The sequence below is a fragment of the Sorex araneus genome, chromosome 6 (assembly GCF_027595985.1).
Source record: "Sorex araneus isolate mSorAra2 chromosome 6, mSorAra2.pri, whole genome shotgun sequence".
In the NCBI taxonomy this organism is placed as follows: domain Eukaryota; kingdom Metazoa; phylum Chordata; class Mammalia; order Eulipotyphla; family Soricidae; genus Sorex; species Sorex araneus.
Genome location: NC_073307.1, coordinates 84,690,525 through 84,703,543, shown reverse-complemented (window position 1 = coordinate 84,703,543; position 13,019 = coordinate 84,690,525). Strand labels below are relative to the sequence as shown.

At 61.0% G+C, this 13,019-nt stretch overlaps 1 protein-coding gene across 3 annotated transcripts in view; it reads right to left on the bottom strand.

Moving 5' to 3' along the window:
- The window catches only part of TSPAN9 (tetraspanin 9), a 213,495-nt gene extending 200,946 nt beyond the window's left edge, over nt 1-12,549 (bottom strand). The window contains exon 1 of one of the 3 annotated variants that reach the window (XM_055142856.1): nt 12,426-12,549. The gene's annotated coding sequence lies outside the window, so the exon portion shown is untranslated. The remainder of the gene's footprint in view (nt 1-12,425) is intronic. The other 2 variants (XM_055142858.1, XM_055142857.1) reach the window with 2 other exon arrangements.
- Nucleotides 12,550-13,019: the final 470 nt, after the last annotated feature.

Below are 13,019 nucleotides of genomic sequence, written 5' to 3'. Positions count from 1 at the left end.
AAGAAGAAGAAGAAGAAGAAGAAGAAGAAGAAGAAGAAGAAGAAGAAGAAGAAGAAGAAGAAGAAGAGGAGGGGGAGGAGGAGGAGGAGAAAGAGAAGAAGAGGAAGAAGAAGAAGAGGAGGAGGAGGAAGAGAAGAAGAAGAGGAAGAAGAAGAGGAGGAGGAGGAAGAGAAGAAGAAGAAGAAGAAGAAGAAGAAGAAGAAGAAGAAGAAGAAGAAGAAGAAGAAGAAGAAGAAGAAGAAGAAGAAGAGGAAGAAGAAGAGGAGGAGGAGGAGGAAGAGAAGAAGAAGAAGAAGAAGAAGAAGAAGAAGAAGAAGAAGAAGAAGAAGAAGAAGAAGAAGAAGAAGAAGAAGAAGAAGAGGAGGAGGAGGAGGAGGAGGAGGAGGGGAAAGGAGGAGAAGGAGGAGGAGGAGGAGAAGGAGAAGAAGAAGGAGAAGGAGAAGGAGGAGGAGAAGAAGAGGAGGAGGAGAAGGAGGAGGAGGAGGAGGAGGAGGAAAGGAGAAGGCGGGAAGGGGAGAGGGGAGAAGCCACCGTCCCCAAAGGAATCTGAGCAAAGCACCACCCACTCCCCAGGCCTCCTACCGGGCCGCTCAAGGTCAGAGTGGCGAGTTGACCCCCAAGCACCACCCGCGGGGGCCCTGGTGCTCCCCAAAGCAGCACATCACCACGACTGACCACTGGACCACGCAGTTCTGTGGCCAGGTTCATGAAGAGGCCCCAGGATGCCCTGAGCACTGCTTGAGAGCACCCCTTGACTCTCCCCTCCCCCCCATTCCCAACATACACACACACATACACACGGCACAAAAAGGAAGCAAAGAACTGCCAAAGGTGAGAGGGCAGAGGGGAGCAGGCCAGGACGAGGCCACCCTCCTGGGGCACCACAGAGGCTCGGGCCCGGCAGGATCAAGTCCCCAGGAGCCGTGGCAGAGGATAAACTTCCTGTCTGGAAAGTTCTTTGCAGATACTCCACGGAGGGCGGTCTGTCCTCTGGCTAGAAGTGATGGTGAGACCCCAGGGGGTGGGGGTGCAAGGCCCTGGGGCAGCTCCGCCACCAGCTCCGCCTTGCAGGGAGCCCACCTGCACAGGCCGGGAGCACTTCAGAGAGGGGGCGACCCCTGCCACCCCTCCCGCCCCACGCCCCCTTTCTGCACCACGCACACTGCCAGGCCCATCCCCGTGCACAGGCGGGTGAAAACGGACACCCGGGAGGCGGCGGGAGGCGGGGGATGGGAGGCCACATTCCTGCCCGGGCGCCAAGGCAGCTGGAGCGGATCCCAGGGCAGAGAAGGGGTGCAGGTGTGTGCGGGGCGGACGGGCAGCTAGGAGCCAGCCGCCGGGTCCTGCCTGTTTCACCAGGAATCAGCCACACACTGGAGGCCAAATTCCGGGAGGCTTTTTGGTTGGTTTGTTTGTTCATTTGCAAAAGAACGTAGGGAACTGGAGAGAGCATGGGGGGGGGGGGAGCACAGGCCTTACCTGCGGGTGGGTGGGGCACAGAGCCCAGCCCCTGCACTCGGGCTGCGGCCCCCCAAACAGCCCTCCAAAGTGGGGTGCGCCCGTGATGGGAAGCTGTTAAAGAGTATAAGCCTGGGGCTGGAGAGATAGCACAGCGGGGAGGGCGTTTGCCTTGCACTCGGCCGACCTAGGTTCAAATCCCAGCATCCCATATGGTCCCCCCGAGCACCACCAGGGGTGATTCCTGAGTGCAGAGCCAGGAGTAACCCCTGTGCATCGCCAGGTATGACCCAGAAAGCAAAAAAAAAAAAAAAAGGGTATAAGCCTACTGGAGCAAGTGTATAAAGAAAGCATTACTGGGGCTGGAGCCATAGCACAGTGGGGAGGGCGTTGGCCTTGCACGTGGCCAACCCAGGTTCGAATCCCAGCATCCTGCATGGTTCCCCAGCACCGCCAGGAGTGATTCCTGAGTGCAGAGCCAGGAGGAACCCCTGAGCATCGCCGGGTGTGACCCAAAAAGCAAAAAAAAAAAAAAAAAAAAAAAGAATGCATTATAATAAATCTGCATAAACACTATTTAAAACTCTTTTTTCTTTAAGTGCATAAACCGGTTTGGGGTTTCGGAATCATTCTAGAGGTGCGCAGGGACCGTGCAGTGCCAGGGGCCAAACCCAGGCCTCGCGGCAAAGCTGCACCCAGCCCGCCGGGGCCTTCTCGACTCCCCGAAACCCATGTTTGGACTGAAAAAGAAAAAGCAGCAGGGTACGATGATGACACGGTGGGATGCAGCCTGTGTGACCCCCAGAGCCGCTGCACGGGGAAGGCGGGAACAACGTGACCCACCTCAAGGCTCTTGCAAGAATTCCAAGGAGACCTAACTCCGGACCCGCGCCCCTCTGGCTCACTGTGCCGGCAGGAGCCCTGACCTTTGAACCCTAAAGCCCTCGACAGGGTGGGGGGGGGGGCTGGAGAGGCAGTGCAGGGGGCAGGGGGCACAGAGCCAGGAGTGAGGCCGGAGCAGGGCTGGGTGTGGTCCCAACCCCCCCCAGGGACCCCCACTCCCAGGACTCAACTACTCCCCACAGGCGCTGGGGGGGAGCCCCCCCCCCCAGCAGCACCGACCTTCTCACAGCCCTGCCCTCCCGCACCCAGTCCTATCACAGGGGATGCTGGGAAAGGCCTAAGGACCACCCCCCACCCCTGGGGATGCCAGGGGATGAAAGCAGGTGGAGGAAAACCTTCAAAGGCCCAGATCTGGGGGCCCGGAGTAACAGTGCAGCGGGGAGGGCGTTGGCCCTGCAAACCAGGGTTCGATTCCCAGCATCGCCAGGAGTCATTTCTGAGTGCAAAAGCCAGGAGTCACCCACCCCTGAGCAGCGCCTGGAAAAGAAAGAAAAAAACGAAAAAACAAAAAAGCGCACCACAAAGGCCCAGGTCGAAGCCTCTTCCAGGGAGGCAGCCTGGCTACACCATCCGGGGGTCTGAGCTGCTTCCTCAGAGGCACCGGGTGAGGGGCGCCCAGGAGCCTGGGGGGGAGGGGAGGCGCAGGGCCCCCAGTTCCCACCCATTCTTCCCCCCCCCCCCCCGCCGCCTGTGCTCTGGGTGGGCATCCCCCCCGCCCCCCTCCCCCGCTGGCGCCCAAGCTGGGAGGAGATGGGAAGCAGGAAGCTACAGGCCGCTTCCTCCGGCTTCCTCTGCGCAAGTGGGGTAGCCCAGGGGGCCCCTGGTCCGGACAGCGTGGGGTGCAGGGGTAGCACGGCAGGCAGGGCGCCTGACTTGCAGCAGCGCACCGAGGGGTGCTCCCCGCATGCCACCCGGTCCCCGAGCACCACCAGGAGTACGTCATGAGCACAGAGCCAGGAGTCAGCCCTGAGCACTGCTGGGCGGGGCCCCACAACACAGCAAACAAACAAAACACGGAAAAAAGGAAAGGAAGTTGGGGGGGGAAGAAGTCGTTACCTCCTGGCCCCCAAAGGCCGGTTTAAAGATTCACAGTCTCAGGGCTGGAGCGATAGCACAGCGGGGAGGGCATTTGCCCTGCACAGGGCCGACCCGGGTTCGATTCCCAGCATCCCAGACGGTCCCCTGAGCACCGCCAGGAGTGACCCCTGTGCATCGCCAGGTGTAACCCAAAAAGCAAAATATTTTCCAAAAAAAAATTTTTTTTTTTGGTTTTTGGGTCATACCCGGTGATGCTCAGGGGTCACTCCTGGTTCATGCACTCAGGAATTACTCCTGGAGGTGCTCGGGGGACCCTATGGGATGCTGGGAATCGAACCCGGGTTGGCCGCGTGCAAGGCAAATGCCCTCCCCGCTGTGCTCTCGCTCCAGCCCCTTCAAAAAAATTTAAAATAAAATAAAAAATAAAAGAAATTCCAAAACAATAAAGATTCACAGTCCTCAGAGTCCAGGACAGGGCACAGACCTGCAGCCCGCGCCCGGGAGGGCGAGAGAGGCTGGGCCTGACCCTTTCCAGGACAGACTTCCAGGGGCCCATCACACAATAGCTGCTGACCCAGCAACCTTTGTTTCCCCCAGGAATTTCCTGCCAACAGCCCAGCAGCAGTGAACAGACAAGAAAAGATCCAGGATGTTTCGGCAGGAAATTTACTGTTAGTATTATTATGATTATATTCTGCCCACAGCAGTGATGCTCAGGGCTGACTTCTGCTCTGCACTCAGGAATTACTCCAGGTGGTGCTGGGGGGTCCTGTGGGATGCGGGGATTGAACCCAGGTGAGCTGCATGCAAGACAAATGCCCTCCCCGCTGTGCTGTCACCCCAGCCCCTCTGCAGGAAGGGGGGAGGGGGGGAGAGAGAGAGGGAAAGAGAGGGAGAGAGGGAGAGGGAGAGAAGGGAAGGAGAGAGGGAGAGGGAGAGAGAGAGAGAGATGGATTTACCCTCCCAAACAAGAGGAAAGGGAAGGAAGAAAAGGCCGGTCATGCCACTCCAGCCCATGCCCACTGCACCCGCCGAGGCTGGGGTCTGCTTATCACGGGTCAGCGGTGGCTGCCCCGGGCAGATCTAGCCGGACACTCTCTGTGTCATGTGCTGACTGGCCCTCCACACCCAACGACTGAACACGTATAAATTTTTTTTTTCTTTTTGGGTCACACCCGGCGATGCACAGGGGTTCCTCCTGGCTCATGCACTCAGGAATCACCCCTGGCGGTGCTCGGGGGACCATGCGGGATGCTGGGAATCGAACCCGGGTCAGCCATGACAAGGCAAACTCCCTCCCCGCCGTGCTATCGCTCCAGCCCACATGTGTAGTTTTGACAAGTGCGCGTGAACCAAAGTTTTGAGATGCAGCCGTGTAACCGGGGCCAGAGAGTCAGCAGAGGGCTGGGGCACCGGCTTGCCACAGCTCCAGCCCGACACCGCACATGGTTCCCAGGCACGGCCGAGAGTCAGTCCCGCACACAGAGCCAGGAAGAGCTCCTGAGCACAGCCCGCTGTGGCCCCCAAACACAGCAACCAGCAAAAATACATAACTTTGGGGCCAGAGAGAGAGGGAGAGAGAGACAGACAGACAGACAGACAGAGACAGAGAGAGAAAGAGAGAGGGAGAGAGAGAGACAGAGACAGAGAGAGGGAGAGACAGAGAGAGGGAGAGAGAAGAGAGAGGGAGAGAGAGACAGACAGACAGAGACAGAGACAGAGAGAGAAAGAGAGAGGGAGAGAGAGACAGACAGACAGACAGACAGAGACAGAGACAGAGAGAGAAAGAGAGAGGGAGAGAGAGACAGAGACAGAGAGAGGGAGAGACAGAGAGAGGGAGAGAGAAGAGAGAGGGAGAGACAGACAGACAGACAGACAGACAGAGACAGAGACAGAGAGAGAAAGAGAGAGGGAGAGAGAGAGACAGAGACAGAGAGAGGGAGAGACAGAGAGAGGGAGAGAGAAGAGAGAGGGAGAGAGAGAGAGACAGAGACAGAGAGAGGGAGAGACAGAGAGAGGGAGAGAGAAGAGAGAGAGAGACAGACAGACAGACAGAGACAGAGACAGAGAGAGAGAGAGAGAGAGACAGAGACAGAGAGAGGGAGAGACAGAGAGAGGGAGAGATAAAGAGAGAGAGGGAGAGAGAAGAGAGAGGGAGAGAGAGAGGGAGAGAGAAAGAGAGAGGGAGAGAGAGAAAGAGAGAGAAGAGAGGGAGAGAGAGAGGGAGACAGACAGACAGAGACAGAGAGAGAAAGAGAGAGGGAGAGACAGAGACAGAGACAGAGAGAGGGAGAGACAGAGAGAGGGAGAGAGAAAGAGAGAGAGAGGGAGAGAGAAGAGAGAGGGAGAGAGAAAGAGAGAGAAGAGAGGGAGAGAGAGGGAGAGAGAAGAGAGAGGGAGAGAGAGAGAGGGAGGGGGAGAGAGAGGGAGAGAGGGAAGAGAGAGAAGGAGAGAGGGAGAGAGACAGAGACAGAGACAGAGAGAGAGGGAGAGACAGAGAGAGAGCGCAGCGGATGAGGCATCTGCCTTGCCCACCACCAACCCTAATTCACTCCCCGGCCCTGCACCTGGTCGCTCAGACCCGCCAGGAGGAGGCCTGGGCACCCCTGGGTGTGGTCAGCATGCCCCCTCCCCAGGCAGCGAGCCTCTGAGACGGGAGTCTGGGTCTGGGCGAGGCGTTAACTTGGGGGGATCAGCACCAGAAACAGGCCCCCAGAGGGCTGGGGGAAGTGCTGAAGGTGCGACTCTGGGCTCCTGGGAGCTGCGGGGGTCCAGGCAGGGGCTCAGGGGGGCACGGCTTCCTCTGCGCCTCTCAGCGCCGTGCCCTGCTGGCCGCAGCCCCCGGGGACCGTGACAGGCACCAGCCTGCGCAGCCAGTCCCACAGCCTCCCCGGCGCCCCGAGGCCTACCTGCGCGTGACCCACTCACCAGCCGTCCTGAGCTTGCGCTTATTTTTTTTTTTTTGGGGGGGGGGCGGGTGCTGCTTTCTCCGTTTGCGAGTCACACCAGGCTGTGCCCAGTGCTCATCTCCGGCTCTGCACTCTGAGATCGTTCCTGGTGGGGCCCGGGGGACCCTCTGGGGTGGGCGGGGGGATTAAACCTGAGTAGCCGCAGGCAAGGCAAGCCCCCCCTCCCCGGGTACCACGGCTCCAGCCCCAGCCAGGCTCACTTTGTTTTTTTTTTTTCTTTTTGGGTCACACCCGGCGATGCTCAGGGGTCACTCCTGGCTCTGCACTCAGGAATGACTCCTGGCGGTGCTCAGGGGACCCTATGGGATGCTGGGAATCGAACCCAGGTAGGCCACGTGCAAGGCAAACAAACGCCCTCCCCGCTGTGCTATGGCTCCAGCCCCCAGGCTCGCTTTCTAAGGGTCTCTCCGTTCCTCACGGCCCAGCCTCTCTCTCCAGCACAGTGCCCCCCACCCTTCAGAGGCCTCAGACCCACCCTCGCAGGCCCAGCCAGCCTGTGGCAGTCTCTGGCTGGATGACTGGGAGACGGCTCCTGGGGGGGGTCCTGGGGAAGAACTCGCCTCCCTGGCAGCAGGAGGCCCCAGCTGGTACTTTTTTTTGCTTTTTGGGTCACACCCGGCGATGCACAGGGGTTCCTCCTGGCTCTGCACTCAGGAATTACTCCTGGCGGTGCTCAGGGGACCCTATGGGATGCTGGGAATCGAACCCAGGTCGGCCGAGTGCCAGGCAAATGCCCTCCCCGCTGTGCTGTCGCTCCAGCCCCCAACTGGCACACGTTTTGCGCTACATGCAGTCCAGGCAAGGCAGGCAGCTGTGACTCCCAGTGCCACGACTAAGCGTTAGGGACTTGGGGCGGAGAGACAGTCCAGTGGGCAGGGCATTTGACTTGCACACGGCAACCTAGGTTCAACCCCCAGCATCCTACTGAGTCCCCCCCCCCAAGCACCCCCAGGAGTGATCCCTGAGCACAGAGCCGGGGGTAAGCCCCGAGCATCACCAGGTGTGGCCCGAAAACCAAAACAAAGACAAGAGCCTTTTGGGGACTCACCCCCTGCGCTGTCAGTGGGTGTGGTCACAACGAAAGTGTGTGGTCACGGTGTGAGACTCACCAATCACTGCAGCGACGGCAGGACAGAGGGAAGCCAAGGAGGGGAAATCGAAACAGGACGGACCAAAATTCACCATCACAGGGCCGGGACGGGAACGAGAGGCGGGAGTCACAGGACGCTGGGGAGGGCGTTTGTCTTGCACGCAGTCGACCCAGGTTCGATCCCCAGCATCCCGAATGGTCCCCGGAACCCGCCGGGAGGGATCCCTGAGCACGGAGCCAGAAGTAAGGCCTGAGCACTGCCAGGTGTGGCCCCAAAACCAAGGAAAGAGAGCACGCCTTAAACACCTCCCCATCAGGTCCAGGCATAGCCTGGGGAGGGACACCTCCAGTGATGGCTGTCGGACCCCCAAATACGGAAGATTGAAAGGCCAAGTGAGGTGCCCACGGTTATTTTTAAAGATTAAAAAGTAAGGGCCATGGGCTAGAGCGATAGCACAGCGGGGAGGGTGTTTGACTTGTACGCAACCGACCCGGGTTCGATTCCCAGCATCCCATAGGGTCCCTTGAGCACCGCCAGGAGTAATTCCTGAGTGTAGAGCCAGGAGTAACCCCTGAGCATCGCGGGTCACTGTCACTGTCATCCCATTGCTCATCGATTTGCTCGAGGTCTCCATAGTGAGACTTGTTACTGTTTTTGGCATATCGAATACACCACGGGGAGCTTGCCAGGCTCTGCCATGGGGGCGGGATACTCTCGGTAGCTTGCCGGGCTCTCCGAGAGGGGCGGAGGAATCAAACCCAGGTCGGCCACGTGCAAGGCAAACGCCCTACCCTCTGTGCTATCGCTCCAGCCCCATCACCGGGTATGACCCAAAAAGTCAAAATAAATAAATAAATGAATAGGGGCCAGGATCCAGAGCACAGCAGGGAGGGCGTTTGCCTTGCATGCAGCTGACCCAGGTTCAATCCCCAGCATCCCACAGGGTTCCTGGAGCACCAAGTGCAGAACCACGAGTAACCCCCGAGCATCGCCAGGTGTGACCCCAAAAAAAGACAAAACTAAATAAACAAAAGTAAAAATAGAGGCCAGACAGAGAGCTACTACAGGGAAGTCCTGGCATTCAGCCAACCCACCCGGGTTCAATCCCCGGCATCCCATAGGGTCCCCCGAGCACTGCCAGGAGTAATTCCTGAGTGCAAAGCCAGGAGAAACCCCGGAGCATCGCCAGGTGTGACCCAAAAAGAAAAAAAACAACAACAACAAAACACAAGCCCCCAGTGTTTCCGTCAGGGCCAGAGACATAGTACGGCGGGTAGGGCGTCTGCCTTGCATGCGGATGACCATCCCGTGTCCCCCGAGCACTGCCAGGAGTGATTCCTCAGTACAGGGCCAGGAGTAACCCCTGAGCATTACCAGTGTCTCCCCCCACCCCCCATCCCCCCAAAAAAACAGCTGCCTCCAACACATCCGAGAAAGGAAACTCTTTAAACCTGAGACACTCGGGGCTGGAGCGAGAGCACAGCGGGGAGGGCGTTTGCCTTGCAGGCGGCCGACCCGGGTTCGATTCCCAGCATCCCATAGGGTCCCCCGAGCACTGCCAGGAGTAATTCCTGAGTGCAGAGCCAGGAGGAACCCCTGTGCATCGCCGGGTGTGACCCAAAAAAGAAAAAAAAAAAACCTGCGACACTCACATCCCCATGGAACCCACTCGACCGTCCTCAAAAACGGGCCCCTCCCCGAGGGCCTTGCACCCGCTCCCACTCCAACGCGGTGACGCACGGGCCAAGTGTCTGTGGTATTCCCTAAGAACCAGCCCAGGCCACGGAGAGACGGTGCCAGGAGAGGGGAGGGCGGAAAGTGGCCCTGCAGGGACCTCTGAGCTCAGGGCCGGGGACACAGGCACACTCCCTGAGAGGCCACGTAGGAGGAGGGTCTTTTTATTTTTCCTTTTTGGGTCACACCCGGCGATGCACAGGGGTTCCTCCTGGCTCTGCACTCAGGAATTACTCCTGGCGGTGCTCAGGGGACCCTATGGGATGCTGGGAACCGAACCCGGGTCGGCCGCGTGCAAGGCAAACGCCTTCCCCGCTGTGCTCTCACGCCAGCCCCAGGAGGAGGGTCTTGAAAAAGAGTCAGAAGGAACCGGGAGGAGGGGACGCTGAGTTCACCAAAACCAGGGCACGGAAGGACGGCACAAGACATGCTGGGAGGTCAGGGGTTGGAGAGACAGACACACAGACAGACAGACAGACAGACAGACAGACAGACAGACAGGGGAGTCAGGGCCAGGGTCCGAGAGGCAGGCTGGGTCAGACAGGCAGGATGGGGCGTGCAGGCTGAGGGTGGATGAGAGTCCTTCCCTCCCTCAGGCGGCGGGGACGGACTCTCGCAGGCCCGGCCCCGTGGCCAGAGACGGAGCTCCTGTCGTCCCTGTTCTGAGCCTACTGGCCTCGGCTCCCCGGTTATAAATAACCCCCCTCGACGGCACACCTGCTGCGTGCCCACCCTGAGCTCCACCTTCCCATACACCGTCTCCTCCTCACCCTTCGCACAGCTTGGGGGCGGGGGCGAGACCCTCCTTCTGCCCGCAGGAAGTGGGAGCTGAGCGCGGAGAAGGACCCGGGCCCTCACCCTCTCTGCTCACCTTCGGACCCGCGCCGGCCCGCTGAGCCCAACCAGGGACCCACCAGGCACCCACTCTCTCTCTCATTTCTGAGGGGCCACACACCTCAGGCACCCGGGAGAAGCTTAGTCAAGCACGTGCGGCTGGATGAAGGCTGCTGGGGGTCCGAGAAAGACGGGGAGAGCTTGATCTGACGTTGACAAGTGGGTACGGGGGTGGTGGTGGGGGGGGCGTCCCTCCAACCACGCAAAAGGGAAATCAAGCCCCTGTACTCGTGAGCTGATGGCAGCCACCGTCATCGCGGACTGTTCGGCATCAGAAACGGAAAGGCACCCTGCAAACACGCTCATCCCCAGGCCCGCCAAGGCAGGGGAGGGGTGGGGAGAGGAGAGGAGGGAGGGGTCGGAGGGACAGCACAGCGGGCAGGGCCTGGGCCTGGCATGCAGCAGACCCAGGTTCAATCCCCGGCGCCCCAGGCGGTTGGGAGCTCGGCCAGGGGTGATGCCTGAGCACTGGGGCAGGAGAGTGCCCGGGGCTGCACAAACAGGCAGCGTCAGGCTCAGGCCCAGGTTGCACACGGAGAGGAGAAATCAGGCAGGGGACCATGGCGGGAGAAGTCACGGTTCAAGTTCTGCTCCTTCTGTTGAACTTGAACGGGCGCGGGGACCTCTGAGGAGTCTCTGCTCTCTGAGCTTCCTCTCCCTAGCCTCCGAGAAGGGTGGGAAGGTCACAGCGGCGGGACGGATGGTCCAGCGGGCAGGGCACTTTGCTGCCTGCGGCCAACGCGGGCTGAGCCCCAGCACCCCCAGGGGTGCCCAAGCCCCTCTAGAAGTGGCCCCTGAGTGCAGAGCCAGCAGCAAGCCCTGAGCACCGCGGGTGTGGCCTCTGAACCAAAAAAAATACAACAAGAAGGACTTGACAAGATTAAGGGTGAGTCCAAGAAAATCACAGGCAGCTCACGGCCAAGTACAAATTACTTAAAATAGCCCATTTGTTGCGATTAATATTAAATATCGGCCCTGAGAGTCAAAGATGAAAACCTGATGAAGTCCGACACACACAAACGTCCCACACACAACGTGGCAAACCCCGGTTCAACCCCAGCACCACACATAGTGCTACCAAGCATTTCCAGGAGCGCTCCCTGAGCACTGAGCCACCAGGAGTCAGCTCTGAGCACAGAGCCACCAGGAGTCAGCTCTGAGCACAGAGCCAGGAGTCAGCTCCGGGCTCCAACGTGCACACGCCCTCCCCCTCCAAGAAGCCCCCGCTCCATCCTGGTCCCCGCTACTGCCGTTCAGGGTCTTAAGGGAGTTCTGCATGAAAGTGTAGGTCTGAGTGACCCTTTGGGGTCTCCCCCTCCCCGCGCCCCTTCCCTCTGTCACCCCAGCCCCCATGGCTCAGAGGCACGGGCCAGGCCGGGCCCAGACGCAGGAGAGGAAGCCGGTGTGAAAGTCGGCCTCCCTGGCTGCATTCCTCAGCTAAATATAAATGATTTGTCGAGGCCATTGTTTGAAATTATCCATAATAACTCTCCCCCCACCCCACTGCTTACAGTGACAAGCTGACTGCACATCTTTATAGCAGAACATACATACAAGACATTCTTTAAGGCTATTTTTAGTAGAGCAGGGAAGCTCTCGGCTGATAGGGATCAGGGCATGAGTCCTCAGTTTGCTCCACTAGTCCAGGAAAGCTTCCTGGAGGAGGAAATACCTGAGTCACCACAGCGAAGGGGACAGCTGCAGGCCAAAGGGGCACCCTAACATAACTGAACTTGGTTCCCTGGACCAACGAGAAGGCACTGCCGCCGCCCGCCTTCTACTCTGCTGGTTTCCCGGGGTTCCTGGTCTGCTTGTTTTTTTGCAGGGGGAGGGGGTGGAATGCCAAGACGCGGTGCAGGGGAGGCCGGCCCCTGGGACCCCGCTGTGCCAGACCCCTGACCGCGCGGGCACGGGGCAGCGGGGGTCAGCCTGTGCCCCGGAGTCCGCACAGCCCGGTCCCAACGCGGCCCTCGCGACGCTGGTCCCGGGTCCGGGGCTTTTCCCAAGCAGAAGAAAGTTTCCCGAGCGCGGGACCTGCCGAGCACCGGGGCTCCACCTCGGCCTCGGGTGCCGGGGCCCGCCGTTCCCCCGCCCCCCGGCCCCTGACAGCCGCGCCCTGCAGACCCCGGGCCTCGGCCGGGCTCGGGCGGTCCCCGGGGCCTGTCCCGCACCCCGCCCCGCGCAGACCCCGCTCCGCGCGCCGCGCCCCCCGCATCCGGACCCCCGGCTCCTCGGGGCCCCGGGCTGCGGCTGAGGGCTCGTCCGGCCCGCCCGCCGCAAGCCCGGCACGGCGGCCCCCCGCAGGCCCCAGGCCCCGCCGCCCCCGGCCCGCACTCACCGCGCGCTCCGACGATCGCCGGGTCCCAGCTCGCTCCTCGTCCCGCTCGCGCACCGCCGCCGCCGCCGCCGCCGCCAGCGGAAACGGGGGGCGGGGCCTGCCCGGGAATGGCGAGGCCGAGGGGCGGGGCCTGCCTGCCGGGAGGCGGGGCCTCCCCGGGGGCGCGGCGAGACAGAGAGGCGGGGCCTGCTGGGAGGCGGGGCCTGCCCTGAGGCGGGGCATACGCGGGAATGCGAGGCCAGGGGGGCGGGGCATACGGGGAGGCGGGGTGAGGCCGGGGGCGAGGCGATGTGTAGGAGCCGGGCCTGCCCGGGAATGGAGAGGTCTAGGGGAGGGGCGGGGCCTACCGAGAGGCGGGGCCTGCCCGGGGGCGCGGAGATGCCTAGGGGCGGGGCCTATCCAAGAATGGCGAGGCCAAGAAAGGGGAGGGGCGATCTCGGGGGCGTGGCGATCCCGGGGGCGTGGCGCTATCTGGGGGCGGAGCCTGCCCAGGAATGGCGAGGTCGAGGGGCGAGGCCCGCCCGGGGGTGGGGCGAGGGCAGAGGCGTGGCGCTGTCTTGGGGCGGGGCCCAGGGCGGGGCCTAGGGCGGAGGG